The sequence below is a fragment of the Cebus imitator genome, unplaced genomic scaffold (genome assembly GCF_001604975.1).
Source record: "Cebus imitator isolate Cc_AM_T3 unplaced genomic scaffold, Cebus_imitator-1.0 Scaffold167, whole genome shotgun sequence".
Classification (NCBI taxonomy): Eukaryota; Metazoa; Chordata; class Mammalia; order Primates; family Cebidae; genus Cebus; species Cebus imitator.
In genome coordinates this window covers 356,800-373,888 of record NW_016107482.1, presented here as the reverse complement: position 1 = coordinate 373,888, position 17,089 = coordinate 356,800, and positions in this window count along the sequence as shown.

The window sequence follows — 17,089 nt, the reverse complement described above, 5'->3', positions numbered from 1 at the left end:
GCAATTCTCCTGCCTCAGCCTCCTGAGTAGCTGGGATTACAGGCACGTGTCACCATGACCAGCTAATTCTTTGTATTTTTAGTAGAGACGGGGTTTCACCATGTTGACCAGGATGATCTTGATCTCTTGACCTTGTGATCCACCCACCTCGGCCTCCCAAAGTGCTGGGATTACAGGCGTGAGCCACCGCGCCCGGCCAGATGTCTCACTTGTGGTGTCTATATGGAAATAAAAATAAGCAGAAGTCTCATGGGCATGGATTGTATGAGGTGCCATGGGAAAGGACTTTAGGGTTTAGGTGGAGAGCAAAGGAGTCCAGAGGGCACAGCATGGATGTTTTGGCATTGCAGGGAGGCAGGGAGTGCCAGTGATTTGGGAAGATGAGGAAAAACTGATTGTAATATATAGGAATGGGAAGTAGTTCTAATTCTCTAGAAAAACAAATGAGGGTTTGGTGCCTGTGAGCATTGCATTTGGGAGCCAGCCATTCCTTTCTGGGCCCTATTCTCTAAGCCTGTATGTAAACACAGAAGACTCTAAGAAACCCATATGGTGGGACTCCTCTAGTCTATTTCAAACTAAAGAGGTCTCCTGCAGAAAAGGGGAGTTTCTGGGATCATTAGGCCCTGCCTGAATTAATGTTAATTCAAGACTCAGGTGTACCTTTGGATTAGGACACCTGACCCATATATTGAATGGAACCAAAAGTTCTTAGGGGTGAGTGGAGATGCTAACCTGGACACATTTCTTAAAATTACTTACATTAGAAAGTTTATTCTAATTTTTGCCATCCTTCATATATTCAGTTGAGGAAACCAAATCCCAAACAGGTTAAAACACTCGCCCAGTTGACAGTGCTCCTAAATGAAAAATTCAGAGCCCTGGCTCAATTGCTCCCATTCCTCAGTGCCTGGCAAGACTTTCCTTTTCCAAATAATGATTTGTTGACAGACTGATGTCTGACGTACCATGCTACACATGAAAATATGAATTTTAAAGGAAAAATTTATTTGTGATACTTGTAGTTTTCACAATTTAAGTCTCATTAATCATTAGTGCTTCTTTTCAAACAAGCTTATCAAGTGAGAGTAAGTGCTGAGGCTGAGAGAGGCAGAGAGGGACAAAGATTTCTGTGGATTCCAGGAGCATTCTGACAAGTCTCTGATGCCATCTGGGTGTCCTGCAATTCAATTCAACTCTGATGACAACTATCCAGAGTTAGTGCAGACCCCACACATCATTAAAAAAGACATCTCTCGGGTGACTATCCTCACTTCAGACACAAGTGGCAAGTATGGATGTCCCAAACCATCCCTACCTTTGCCCCACCAGCTACAAATTCCAAAAAACTGTGTTTCCACCAAACTAAACACACTGCAATTCACCTCTGATGCTGACCACCCAGGATTAGGGTCAGATCCAAAATGGGGATGAGACAGACCTCACTGAGGCCAGCTGCCGGATGCAAGTCTTGGGACCACCCACACTTCTGGCTGACTGGCTGTAAATCTAAGGATTTCCATAATCCTCAGTTTTGATAATTTATTACACTGATTTCTAGAACTCCCTGAAAGTGCTACAATTATTATTATAGTTTTATTTTAATGGACCTAGATCCAGAACAGCCAAATGAGAAGATGCAAAGGGCAAAATCTGGGGGTAGGGAATGGATCCTTCATGTCCTTACCTCATGGAATCAGAGTGTGTCACTGTCTCAGCACGTGAATGTATTCACCAGCCAGGAAGATCCACTGAGCCTCTGTGTCCAGAAGTTTTTACTAGGGTTTCATCACATGGGAACAATTTATTAAATCACTGGTCATGTGATGGAACTCAACTTCCAGCCCTTGTCCCATCTCTAAGGTCAGATGGCTGAAAGTTTCAACTCTGTAACCACATGGTTGGTCTTTCTGATGACTAACTCTTATCTGGAAATTATCTAGGGACCCATCATGAGTCAGCTCAAGTGTGCAAATCACTCAAGAAATTCCAAGGGATTGTGAAGCTCTATGCAAAGAACTGGAGACAAAGAGCAGATATATTCTTTATTAGACCACACAACAAGATGAAGAAATAACATCACTGCAAGAGAGAAGAAATCAGGAGGGGAGCCAGAGGTTCTCACACTTGGGGATACAATAATGAGTGAAAACAGATATGGTCCCTGCCTGAATCTAGTGGCTCTTGGGAATCAATGTGATATAGTATTTAAGAACACATATCTGGTCTTTCCTGCCTTTTACTTGCTGTGAGACTTCAAATAGCTTTGTAATATCTCTGGGCTTGTTTTTCATATCTGTTTGATGGTGCTAGAAATAGGCCTGCCCTCAAAGTCTTGTTATGGAGATTTAATGAGATAATCCATGAAATGTGCTTAAAGCAGTATTTGACATAAAGTAAGATTACTACCACCATCATCACCATTATTGTAGTGAAGAAGACAGACATGAAAAGTCTGTGAAATGATAATTACATAAGTCTCTAAGCAATCAAGGAAAGTAAATAAGTTTTATTATAACCATATTTTTAAAATTGGGAGTCATAACTCATTGATGAGTCGTAAAATCAATTTAGTAAGTAACAGAATTTCTGAAAGCTGAAATACAATAAAGACTACATAGTATTTCTAAAAATATTGTTTCCATTGGCGGGGCACAGTGGCTCACGCCTGTAAATCCCAGTACTTTAGGAGGCCGAGATGGGCAGATCACCTGAGGTCAGAAGTTCAAGACTAGCCTGGCCAACGTGGTGAAACCCCATCTCTACTAAAAATGCAAAAATTAGCCAGGCGTGGTAGCAGGTGCCTATGATCCCAGCTACTCAGGAGGCTGAGGCACGAGAATCCCTTTAACCCAGGAGGTGGAGGTTGCAGTGAGCCGAGATTGTGTCATTGCACTCCAGGCTGGGGGATAGAGCATCTCAAAAAAACAAACAAACAAACAACAACAACAAAAAAAAACTGTTTCCATCACATGTGTATGAGAAAGAGAGAGAGACAGTGTGGTGTGTGTGTATTGTAATGAGTCACGATGAAAGTATTTCTTCACCTGGGCTGTAATTTCTGCTTACTAGGCTGCGAGCTCTTTTGTAGGACTGTAAATTATTTGAGGGCAGGGTAACATAATCATCTTTCTATTTCTAAAAGTCAAACACAGGTCCATGTACAAAATACACATCAGTAAATGAATGCTCATTAAAATAGATTGATTGGTGGATACAATTGTATTCTAGATGTCTTCATTGAATATAGGATATAAACTAGTGCTTTTGAGGTGTACTGAAGTGGAGACAGAAAACAGGTAAATTCTGGACCCTATTATCTAAGACTGTGTGTAAACAAAGAAAACAATAGAAATACTGGGTACAGTGGCATATACCTGTAATCCCAGAACTTTGGAAGGCCGAGGCTGGAGAATTGCTTCAGGCTAGGAGTTTAAGACAGCCTGGGCAACATAGTAAGATCCTGTCACCATGAAAGATAAAAAATAAATTATCTGAGCATGGAGGCTTACACCTGTAGTCTCAACTACTTGAGAACCTGAGGTGGGAGGATCGCTTGAACCAGGAGTTCAAGGCTACAGTGAGTTATGATTGCACCACTGCACTCCAGCATGGGTGACAAAGTGAGACCCTGTCTCTAAAAACTAATAAAATAAAGTAGAGCCATTAGAATATAATCAAGAGAGCATCCTTTCATTTATTCAAGAAATATTAAATAAGCATCTACTATGTAGCTAGCACTATTCTAGCAACAGAGGATGAATAGCAAAGAACCTGTGCTGGTGGAATTTGAATTCTAATAAAGGAGATAGAAAATTAACACTCAAATATATGATCCGATAACACGGCAGGTAATGGTAAGTGCTATGCAGAAAAGCAAAGCAGAAGGAGCAGGAAGAGTGACTCAAGCTGCTTGCCTAGATGCCGAGATCAGAGGACTCAGGAAAGCTGGCCCAGGTGAAGCAGAGCCGAGCCATCAGCTGTCTTGGGAAAGAGCACCGCAGGGAAAGAAAATGCAAGAGCAGATGTCTGGAGATGGGGTGTGTTTGATGCATTTAAGGAAGAGCAAGCAGGTTGCTGTGAAGATGAGACAGTGAAGACATTGTGTGTGTGCGTGTGTATGTGTGTATGTGTGTGCGTGTGTATGTGTGTGTATGTGTGTGCAAACATAATTAGGTAACCAAATGCTATTCATGAGGAGCTAGGAAAAGAGGACAATGACACCTTGAAGATAAAAGAAATAGCATACAATGGGCAACCATTATGTACCAACGGCAGTGTATTCCTTTGTCTAATAACCTTCATAACAGCCAACATGACAGTAACAATAGCTAATAATGTATCAATTAATATCTTAATCACCTGTGTGTACAACCTCATTTATAAGACACCTGTGAAGCTTTATAAAAGAGAAAATAGATTCAGAGATTTGAAGTAATTTATCCAAGTGATTTGGTCTAAGAACAGGCCAACTTGGATTTTGAATGACTGCCACATAACCCCAAATTCTGATTGCCCCCCACATTGTCTCTTTATAGGGGAAACTTGGAGGGATATTTCAGATTGTGTTAGACTTAGGTAGATCTGGGAAGGCAGAGCAAGCACGAGAAGGAAGGAACATTTCAGGTATATCAGCTTAGATTGAAGCCTGGTGAGAGGGTGGGGGCCCTGCAGGGCTGTCGAAGGAAGCATGGCCCATGTAAGGCATCTACAGGCAATTCTGATCCTGTGCTTTCTTTGCCAGATGCCATCTGCCATCACAATGGGAAAAGGGCAGCTACCTGAATTGTCATGGCCTAGTGGGGACTCACAAGCAATGAAGCTGCCCTCAGACAAAGCTGACAACTTTCTGGTGAGGAGAAGGGCTAAGGCTCAGGAAGGGATGTCCTTAAAGGACGCAGGATGCTGGACTGGAGCTGTTGCCATGGTGATAGTCCAAGAGTGCCAGTGTGCTGCCTTCCCTCCACTCTGCCTTTCTGAACAGGTGCTGTGAGCGGGTGGCCTGGCAAGCATGCTTTCCATTATTCCCCAGACTGACTCGCAGATAGCCTCCTACCAGTGTCAGCTCTGGAGCCTGAAAGCCTAGGAGGAGAGGAAGTTTCTCATCTGCAGTGGGTACAAGGTGCTCATGTGCAGGTGTGCCTGCAAATGCAGGAAAGAAGCACCCCATTAATCCAAGATGTCCCATGCCCATTGCCATCTAAAAGGACCTACAAGACAAAGAGAGGAGTGGTAAGCATACCAGAAACCTGGGTGCCTCATAAGTGATAGTGACAGTAGGTAGAGAAAGAGCAGCAGCCCAAAGTGAGAACTTTACATTCTCATTTTCCCACTGGAATGTTGCCTTTTCCAAAACCACTCTGGCTTAGCAGCCTCCTGTCCTGTACCCATTAAAACCTCAAGCTCCAACTGGCAGAGGCATGGCAGAGGAGAGAAGAGAAGAAGCAGCCAGACATCAGGGAAAAACATTTTGACTTCAGAGGGACAGCTTGGGAGTGGGACCTCAGAGAAAAGTTAGGCCAGAGACCACCAAACTCCAGGGTAACACCGCCTTCCCACTCTATCCCCTTTTCAGCTCTTCATCCCACTGATAGCCACTTTTATCAGCAATAAAATCTCCCACATTTATTATCTTCAATATGTTCATGCCACTTGATTCTTCCTGGATGCCAAACAAGAGCTCAGGATACAGAGGACTGTTACACTGAGCTCTTAAACACTTAAGTCATCTGTAGGCAGGAAAACTAAAAGAGCACACTGTAACACATGCCTTCTGGGGCTCCGAGGGTCATGGGTACCCCCCTAGATGCTGCCCCAGGGCTGCACAGAGTTCTGCTCCCGCTAGCATCCAGAAGCACTCATTCCAGCCCCTGCACCCACTCACCTGTGTACACCTCCTCCCACGAGGGGTTGAAAGCTGCAGGCTGAGTAAATCCTGTGAAAGGGTCAAGGAAAATTTCCTGTTTCATAAGCCACATCCTGCATAAAATGTATAGCTCGGTGCAAGGTGCAGAATTTAACTGTGCTTAAAAAAATGCCTGACCTCTGCCCTTGGCTACTAGGAGCTGATCTCTAGGCCCTTAGAATGTCATACCTGATGGAGTGACTTGGCCTGGGGGTCTCGGGTCCCCCTGGACAGCTAACAGTGTGAATTAGTATGGGGGCTACTTACATTAGATACTAACACAATGACCTGGAGTGGGAGATTTTGGACACACAATATCAGTCAGCTACCAGAGGGCTGAAGACTGAGATCAATCATGTGGACAATTAATCAGTTACACATACCCGATGGAGCCCTACTACAGACTCTGCACACCAAGGCTCAGGTGAGCTTCTCTGCTTGGCAGTACTCAGTGTGAATGGCCACACATGAATGCAAGGAGGGAAACATCGCCCTCACTCTACAAAGGGAGGGTGACTAGAAACTCCGCATTTCATCCCCTCCTGGACTCTGCCCTCAATGCCTCTTCCCCAATCCAATTTTATCCTTATCTTTTCCCTGCAACAAACTATAACTGCAAGTACAACTGCTTTCATGAGTTTTGTGAGTGCTTTTCATGAATTATCAAAAACAAAGGGTGACTTGGGTGCTCTCCCAAAATTTCAATTGACGTCAGATGTCAGGGTGGTCTTGTGTGAGCTGCTTTATCCAACTGTAGAGTAGGCTGGCTCTCACACTCACCAACTGTGGTAGGTGATGCTTGGAGTGCTTTCTCCCTCTGCTCTTGGCTAGCTATGCCATCCCAGGTCTCTGGCTGTCAGCCTGTGCATCTCTAAATTTGGCATGATATGTATGAAATATGGCTGCTGTGAGGATTAAATATGGGCTAACACAAAAGTGACCTGCAGAATAAACGATAGGAATCCAGAAACCATGTACCACTCTTCCTCACTCCCTTTGGTCTTACCAAACAAGCCAAGCTCACTCCTGACCTCTGGACTTTTACTTTGCTTCCCCGTGTCCTGGAAAGGAGTGCCCAGGACCTCCCATTACATAGATATCAGCTCACATGTCCTCTCCTTCCAGAGGACCTTCCTTGGCTCTCTGCAACTGAGCTCTCACCACAGGCACCTCCAACCACTTCTCTCTGTCTTGCTTTCTTCATAGCAATTGTCACCAGCTGAAGTTCTCTTGATCATGTCTTGATTCATGAGTTTAGTGTCCATCTTTCTCTGCAGAATTAAGCTCCAGGAGAGTGGTTCCAGAGAGGTCTTGTTTGTAGCTGAATTTCTGGAGCCTACAGCTATTCTTAGCTCATAGGAGAATACTTTTGTATTTGTTGAGTTAACGAATCTCTTTCTTAATTCAAGAGAAAATTAAAGATCAGCCAACACTGAGAAAGAGCCTGGTGGACAGCACACAGCTCCGTTGAGACAGGGTCCAGCATGAGAATATTTCAACTAAGCCCTTTTCTCACTTTGTCCAAGTTTGTTCACCTTTTAAACAGATGTGAATTTTATTTTAATAAAGTGAATTGAATGTGAAATTTTTCCAGATGAAGTCAAAGCTTTGAACTCATGTTGGGTGTCGTTATTGTGAAGCCAATAGTTATTGTTGATAATAGTGGTTATGTCTGGTTTTTCTGTTGTTTTCTTTGCTTTTTTGAAAGGGGAGGAGAAATATTGTTGGTGTTTCATTTTGGGTTTTTAGCTTGTGGTATTGTAATGAAATGAAAAAGAAATGGCACAGCCAGAAGAGAAGAGTGTCAAAGAAAACCTTAGCATATGTGTAGATGGAGAAGGTAAATGAAAGGGAAAGGTTAATTATGTGTCTGTGATATGCCTGGATTACGGGGCAGCATCTGCCTTCTCTACAAAGACCCTTTCAAGTCTCTTCCAAGTGTGGCTGCTGAGAGGATTGTGGGAGGCAATATGAATCAATCCCTGGCACACGGTAACCTCCACAAATGCCAGACTACCCTAGATCTGGTCCCAGCAAATCACTCCAGAATTCAAATGCTAAGGCTTTCCTTGATTGGACAGGATTTTTGCACCTGTAATGTTTCACAGAGTGGAAAGTAATGCACTTGATAATGACAAGGTGTCATTATCCAAATTTATCCAATTTGAATAAATTATGCAAATTGGCTTCTCTGAAGAGTAGATCTCTTGCTGTTGCCCTTTAGGCTAACAGAGACAAAGACAGAGTTGGCGCTGCCACCTTTACCCTGAGTGTCATGAGCAGGGCAGACATATCTTTGGAGATGTGTACTTGTAAAACACACATATATCTGTGTGTGTGTGTGTGTGTGTGTGTGTGTGCACGCATGCACGCTCACACCGTCTCTCTCTATATATATATGTATGTAATAAATTGACAGTATCTATTAATGCTGTCGGTATTTTTATATATTATATTAATATATACCATCAGTTTATTTTTATAAAGGAAAGGAAAATGAGAGAGAACTCCAAATTCAAACACAACCGGGAGTAGAAATCCAGAGTGAATGCAGGCTACCCTTCCCATTCCTTTGTAGTTACTGTAGTTACCTCCCAAATCTAGCTCTCCTCTCTTTAAAATAGCCCTGTTTACTTGCATGTCCACATCTCTCCCTGTGTTTTTTTCAAAATAATCTTCGCCCAGCTCTAAGGCAGAGCACATCATTTGTTAGCAAATCTCATGGGATGTGTGTGTGTAGGTGTGTATATAGAAAGAGATTTATTATGAGGAATTGGCTCACATGATTATAGAGGCTGATAAATCCCAAGATCTGCATTCAACGAGCTGGAAATTCAGAAAAGCTGATGGTGTAAATTTCAGTTCAAAATACGCCGGTCTCCAGGCTCAGTAAGAGTCAATGTTTCTGTTAAAATCCAAAAACAAGAAGGGACAGATCTCCCAGCCATCAGAAAGGAGGAGTTTCCTCTTACTCACAGAAGGGTCTGCATTTTTGTTCCAGTCAGCACTTCAACAGATTGAGTAACGCCCATACACATAAGGAAGAGTAATTCACATTACACAGTTTACCAGTCCAAATGTTAATCTCATCCAAAAACGCCTACACAGACATATCCAGAATAATGTGTGACCAAACGTCTAAGCACTCTGTGGTCCGGTCAAGTTGACCATAACATGAACCATCACAAGTCCACACCCACATACATCTCCTTAAACCACACTTAACTGTAAAACACAAACAATAACAAGGCCATGACTCTGCCGCAAATGATCAATATCCTATGTAAAACAGAAATTACACTAACTCCTCCAGAAAAGAAGATAAAGTCCTTCAGTGCTGTTCACTGTTCTCCTTGATATCCATTATTTAAATACTATGATATAAACTTAATGCTATTTAATACTATGATATAAAGTAAATAGATCTTATAAGATCTATTTAAGAGAATGAGAGAGGAGAAAAAAAGGTATTTTTGTATTTACGTATATAGACACACACACGGTGATTCATCAAAGATCTAGAGTTAGAAACACCATTTGACTTAGCAATCTCATTACTGCATATATACCCAAAGGAATATTAATCATTCTGTGATAAAGGTACATGCACACATATGTTCATTGCAGCACTATTCACAATAGCAAAGACATGGGATCAACACAAATGCCCATCAATGATAGATTGGATAGAGAAAATATGGTACATATACACCATGGAATAATATGCAGCCAGAAAAAGGAACAAGATTATGTCTTTTATGGGAACAATGATAAAGCTGGGGGCTATTATCCTTAGCAAACTGACACAGGAACAGAAAACCAGACACCACATGTTCTCACTTATAAGTGGGAGCTGGATGATGAGAACACATAAACACATAAGGTAGCAACACACCAGAAGGCCTGCTGGAGGGGATGGGGAAAAGGAGAGCATCCGGAAGGCTAGCTAATGGATGCTGAGCTTAACACCTAAGTGATGGGCTGATCTGTGCAGCAAACGACCATGGCACATATATGTTACCTATTATTACCTATGTAACAAATCACACCCTGCACATGTACCCCTGAATTTAAAATAAAAGGTGAAGAAAAAAATGTAAAAATAAACGCACACAGACATTCATAACAAAATAAGTAGAAAATACCCATAACAATTTCAGTCCTAATTTCTCTAACTGATCGTATAGTTAGTTGTTGCTGGGGTGTTAAAAAAAATTCAATAATACTTGTGAAGCACGACATGAAAAATTTTATTCACGGCCATTATAGTAGATACAGAAACAACTAAAATGGGATTTTGCAATAGAGGACAGAAATTGGGCTCAACCTTGAATACGGCACGGACAAGTGGAAATCTATAGCCAAAAAGCAGGGTGGGAGCCAGTGGATAGAAAATTACTAACAGAAATTTCCAGGTAAGAGGGATTATGGCTAAATAGGCCTAACAGAGTTCTTGCTTAAGACCGGCCAGGGTAATCAGACATCACCTGGGGGATGGTGAAGGATGAGGAACCTGATTCGGAAACTATGATTGCGCCACTGCACTCCAGTCTGAGCGATAGAATGAGACCCCATCCGGGCAAAAAACAAAGTGAGTGATCAAATATTAGGTTGATGGGGGTGGTTCTCACTCAACTGACTTAGCAGAAGGACACCTGGCTCTGCTCACTTTGCTGAGTTGTTGAATATCTATATAACTCCATAAACACTTGGTATGAACCAGTCATCACCTAAGCTAGGTGAGTTGGTTTGTCTGCTTCTTGCAACCAAACATACTTGCATCCTACTTAATGCCACTGCACGTGTTCTATCCTCACCACACTATTAGCTCTACATCATTTGTTCATTTATTTATCCATGCATTCATTTAAAAAATAGATGACCTACTTTGCATCAGCTACCTACTAGGGACTTAGAATAGAGTCCTCAGTATTGCATGGGATACATGAGCCTTCTCTTTATGGTCAGAATCTTGAAATAAATACAAAGAAATTTTATTAAAATTTTATTAAAATAAAAAAAGAATGGGCTGGGCATGGTGGCCCATGCCTGTAATACAAACAAGTTGGGAAGTTGAGGCGGGTGGATTGCTTGAGCCCAGTAGTTCGAGATCACTCCGAGCAACATGGCAAAAACCTCATCTCTACAAAAACACAAAAAATCACCAGGCGTGGTTGTATTCACTTGTGGCCTCCACAGATAATGTCTTTTACAAAAAGGAGACATTCTTTTCAGGCAGAATGGTGGTCAAGGATACCTCAGGGAGAAAAAGAAGCATGTTCAAGACTCAGAGGTATGAAATAGCAGGAAACAGCTCAAGGGACTACAAGCAGTTTGTTATGATTAGAGCATGTCTATATGAAAAAAAAAATGTTGAGAGACAAAGCTGAATAACAAAGGAGGAAAAGATATGGAAGGCTTTGCATGCCACCACTAGGGAGACCCTGCAGGGTTTTAAGCAGTAATTTTCCATTCTGAAGTTTCTTACAAAGTCATCTTTCCCCTAGAAAACCTTCTGTATTATTTTTTCAATGAGCCCTGAAATGTATTGTACCAGCTTTGGTAGCCTGCAATGCTCCGGCATGATACTGGAGTCCACCACCCAGAAAGGTCCAGATCTAGTGTACTTGTGACTCAGTTCTCTCTCTGGGGTAAGTAGGTAGTGTATTAAATTTGGTCAATCAAAACTGAGGATCCTTGGTGACTTCAAATTTATCCAGTGGCATTTGCCCTGGAAACAAATTAAGGAGAATTCTTTGATTGATTATCGTAGTGAGGGCTCTTTGTGATGTAATTACAAGGCAAGAGGGAAATATTTGTTTTATTTGCTGTGTTAAGTTGTACATTCACTTTATAAGAACATAGCATCACCCTCCTTAGAGTTTGGCATATGGATAACTTGTTAAACGATTAATATATATATATGTATATATATATATGTACATATATATATATATATATATATATATATATAAACAGCTTCTTGATTACTTTTCTCAGGCCTGGTGGAAAGGTTAGCAAGCACCATAACAATGTGTGTGCCCTCCATTCAGCCAGACTGGTCTGCAAAATGCTCCCTGGATCCTCAACTTCCATTTCTGCTCCAGTGCCTTTGCTTAAGCTGCTCCCCCAAGAGTAATGCTCTTTTGTCTGTTTGTCCCTCGACTTTTGTTTGTCAAAGCCAAGTTAAAAAGTCCTCTTTTATGAGATCAGGTTGGAAAAAAGCCCTGGGATGGTAGTGGGAAGTCATAGTTGTGAGAAGTTTACAAAGTTTGCAGTTGAAGGTAGCTGAGCCTCAGTTTCTCCTATTGTAAAATGTACTATTTCAACAGTGCAGTTCAGGACACAAGCCTTGAACAATTGACATACAAGTCTCGAACAGTGAACATAAATATTAGATTTTAATAAATACTAGCCAATAGAGATAATTAAGATAGTATCGCTTTTTTGATGAATTTACAAACTGGGGAAAGACACACACACACACACACACACACACACACGTAGTTATAGCAGGTAAATATTATTGAACAGAATGGAAAATTATGTCAATAATTTCCAAACCTGCGCCAAACTAATACCCTATAATTCTTTGCTTTCACAGGTTATTCAGCATTTTATACTTAATTTGTCATACTGTTTATATGGGTTTAACTTCTTTTTCAAAGTCAATTAAACTATAAATACATCTTTAAAGAAACATTTGCAATATGCTTTAGAGTTGGCAGAGTTTTCACTGCTGACAGCTGATTAAGTCATCACCTTAAATCAGTGAGCTAAGCTATCACTCTTCTTTTACAGAATAAGGAACTCTGAAGAGAGAAGTACCTTGCCCAATATCAGAGAGGTGAGTGGCAGAACCACAGTCCAAGCCTCACTAGTTTTCTTTCTGTGCCACGATGCTTGGTATGCATGCCCTTAAGTCAGGGTTCAGATGTTAAGCTGCTGTCCTTTTTCCTGCCTATCCTACCCCCAAATCAACTGTCTGTTCAACACTACTTTAATCCTAAAAGATCCTTCTTCTTCCAACTTGCTTGCCTCTCTAGAACAGACACCCCTCTCTCTCTGCTTATAATCCTCATCACACACTAAGCTATACACCTCATCCCCTGCCATCCACATCCAGACTTTTCTCTTTTGACTCTTTCTTCTCAGTGGTTCTGCCCCTCTGCTCACTGAATAATATTAAGATGCCCTTCATTCAAATTCAACACTATTAGCTAAGTAGTTGCTCTATACCAAGCCTTGAGTTGGACGTGGGGGTTATAATGATGAATAAGGCCAAACATGGTGGCTGCCTATAATCCCAGCGCTTTAGGAAGCCAAGATGGGCAGACCACTTGAGCCTGGAGTTCAAAACTGGCCTGACCAATATGGCAAAATCACATCTCAACAACAAAATACTAAAATTAGTGGGGCGTGGTGGCATGTGCCTGCAATCCCTGCTGTTCAGGAGGCTCAGATGGAAGAATCGCTTGAGCCCAGGAGCTCAAGACTGCAGGAAGCCACGATCACACCACTGCACTCCAGTCTGGGTGATAGAGTGATACCTTGCCTTAAACAAAAAGATGAATAAGACACAGGCTTTTTTTTCTCAAAGAGGTCATAATCTAGTCTTGGGAGTCAAACAAGGCCGTAAAACTACTTCTCTGCAAGAAATTCTTGTTCTTACTAAATTCTGGCTGGAGATCAAGAGAAGCTTATAATTTTAAACACATGAAACCATGAAAATCCTGGCCAAATGCCCGAACACATATTTAAAATTGGTTTACTTGCCACTCCCCATAAATGTTTCAGTGATAATTTATCCCCAAACCCAACTGCATGGTATTGTCTGTACCCTAACTTGCCTTCCCTCCAACAGGTAGCCACTTCTTCAGATACCCTAGGACAGAAAGTCCATCTCATTCCTAAAAGTATTCTACGTCCCTTTAAAGGTGATGTCTTCTCCTTATGCCACCTACATTTTGCAAAATGGGCACGGTTTATTCCGCCATTTCCAGACATTCTTCTTTTTGGTCTCACATTCTTTTGAAGAGGAAGGGCTCTGTGCCCTAAACCAGAAAGAATACAGTGCTCTGTTTCTAATTTAGTGTCTTGTCATCATACCCCAACCTATCAAAGAAAAATTTTAGATGGGCTTCTTCCCTTTATAGTGTAATTTGTGATGTAACGACATCAAAGTACACATGGCAATTGTCCTTACAGACATCAGAACACAATCGCATGTGGGGAGAAGAATCATTCTCCTATTAGTAGAGCTGGTCTGCCTTTTGAAGTAAGCCCAACCGCAATTGTGGTTTGATGCATTTAGTAGTTGAGCAGGTACCCAACCAAAGTCTGGCACAAACTCAGATATACCAGTACCAACTATTTTAATTATAGGTTGTTTTCTGACCAAAGCATCCTAGTGAACAGTCAGCCAATTCACCCTACATACAATTACAGTTATGCTAAGGGTGGAAAGGAAAAAAGCACTGGGTACTGCAAAAGCCTATAGTAAGTGGGAGGGCTTAAACTAGTCTAGAAAACAGAAAGGAGGTGTAAAAAAAGGTTTTAAGCTGAAAACTATCAAAGATCAGGAATTAGCCTAGAAAAGGGAGAGGGGCTTTCAGAAGGCAAGCACCATCAAAGGCCCTGGGGCCGGAAAGAACTGGGCACAGTCAAGGAACTCATGGATGAAGAACTGGTGGGACTGGAGCAGGTTGAGCCAGAGGGCAGTGGCAAGCTCAGAGGCGGAGGCATCTGGCAGGAGCCGCATCAGTGGAGGGTCTTAGAAGCCAAGCTATGTCAGATTTTGACCTGATCTTAAAGAAATAAAAAGCGATTTAAGGATTTGGGTAAGGAGGTAAGGAGGAAATCAGATTTCTTTTCTAAAAAGATGATGTCGGGGAGGAAAGCCTCCTCGATCCTCCTAGGGTTCCTGATTAGGTCTAAAAATAAAGCCAGCAAAGACAGATGAATAGGACAAAGCACACAAATTTATCAAATAAAAGTTTTACTGACATGGGAGCCTTCAGAAATGAAGATCCAAAGACCCAGGGACAACTGTCTATTTTTGTGCTTAGGTTTGAAGGAGAACAGACGGCCATATAGAAATGTGATTGGACCGAAGGGTATGATCTAATGATGAGAGACTGAAGCGGGGGAAACACAGCTAGACCTGTCTTTCAGATTCTTCTTGGCCTCTCTCTGTGGCATTCCTTTCCCCCGGGTATAGGGCAGGACCTCTGAAATGAGGGTCTTATAATCTACTTTCAGACAAAGTAGGTCAGAGAATTTCTTTATAGCCAGCTCCTACACAGAAAGGCAGAGGAAGGTCAGAGTACTATTTCTAGGTTTCATGGTTTGCTTTAGGGAAGGGAGTTCTAGTTTCTTGGGGGAGAAACAGGAACAAGAGAAGTAGGGCGGGAGAAGGCTGGAAGACCTTGCTTCTAAGGCCCTTTCAACCTCCTTCCATGGAAAGCACTCAGCATGCCAAGGTGTCACAGTTTGGGGTATCATGATCTAAGCCCACCAATGGCTCAGACTACTTCACAGGAAACAGGTAGAGAGAGGGAAGTGGATTGCAGGGGTTTAAGTTGGAAAGACATTACAGTGGTTTAAGAGAGGAAAAGGGGGGCCTGGACTCTTCCCTGAATTGGGTGTAGCTCAATGTCACTTATAGGCAGAGGCCTCAGTGTAGCATCTTGTGTGATGTCAAGCCCAGAAATCTGCAGCCCAGTGAGTGGGTCCACAGGAAATCCCTGAGGTGTTCTGAGAGCAACACATTTACAAAAGCTTGGGACAAATCCATGGCAGTCTGGGGCCATAGGAATGGATAAGACTTGTGGACATGCTTAGGCACAAGAGCTCTTTTGAGGATTAAATGAGAAGAAGCATATTAACTCTTTGGTGTAAGACCTGGAATATTTTTAAAAGCTCTTCAAACAGCAGCTAGCATTGCTTAATTCCACCCTCTCTTCTACAACCTGCGTCATGTCTCTCAGCTCCATGAAAGGAAAGGTGAGCCTCGTACGGAGCTTCTTCTCCAGCATTGAGCACAGTTTCTGGTATACACACATCAGGTTATCTGTGAATCCTTGTCGATTAAGTTAAAGAAGTAGATTAAAAGCTTTCCCCGGCTGAGCGCGGTGGCTCATGCCTATAATCCCAGCACTTTGGGAGGCCAAGGCGGGTGGATCACGAGGTCAAGAGATTGAGACCGTCCTGGTTAACATGGTGAAACTCCGTCTCTACTAAAAATACAAAAAATCAGCTGGGCATGGTGGCACGTGCCTGTAATCCCAGATACTCAGGAGGCTGAGGCAGGAGAATTGCCTGAACCCAGGAGGCAGAGGTTGTGGTGAGCCGAGATTGTGCCATTGCACTCCAGCCCGGGTAACAAGGGTGAAACTCCGTCTCAAAAAAAAATAAAAAAGCTTTCCCAAGATAAGAATTCTGGTTTCAGAACCTTCTGTTTCCCTTATGACATGCTACGGTGCCTAGGAAAATAAATCCAACAAATGTTTATTAAGATTTATCTGGGAATTTCTAAAGAACAGGTCTTGCTCCAGCTCAAGGTCTATGAAAACCCAAGGAAAGGCCTTCCACAGGAGTGTAGACCCAAATAAGTGGCTTCTTGACCAGGTCACAGTAGGACAAGGCTGCCCATTGTGGCTGCTGAGCAAAGAGCCACGAACAGCTACCAAGGCAGGGCACAGCATCTAGTGTGAAAACCCAGCCAAGGACAAAACAGGGAGAACTGGTAACCAGGCTGGAAGCTTAATGAGCGGACAGCAGTGTGAAATGTGAGTGAAAAATGGGACAGGCAAATGGTTCCAAACTAAGACTGTGAGCATGTAGCAAGCGTGGCCCTGCCACCGTGAGTCATGGCCATCACATAGGGCAGGGCAGGCTTGCAGCCAGAAGAAACCGTGCAGGGAAAATCTCCAGAGAAACATCCAGGGTTCAGTGCTGAAAGGGGACAGCACTGTAGGACAACATCCAGGAGAATGTCCAGAAGGTGGTACAATTGAGGAGGAAGAAGAGGAGAGAGAAAGCTTCGGGAAGTCAGCACTCAGAAGTAGCATACTGTGATGGGAGAAACACGGGCCCTGGGTCAAACCAGAGACCAACTCCCTGGACACACGTGGAGTCTCCAAAGTGTGGGGGACCATGAATGCTTTTTCACCAAGATGATTT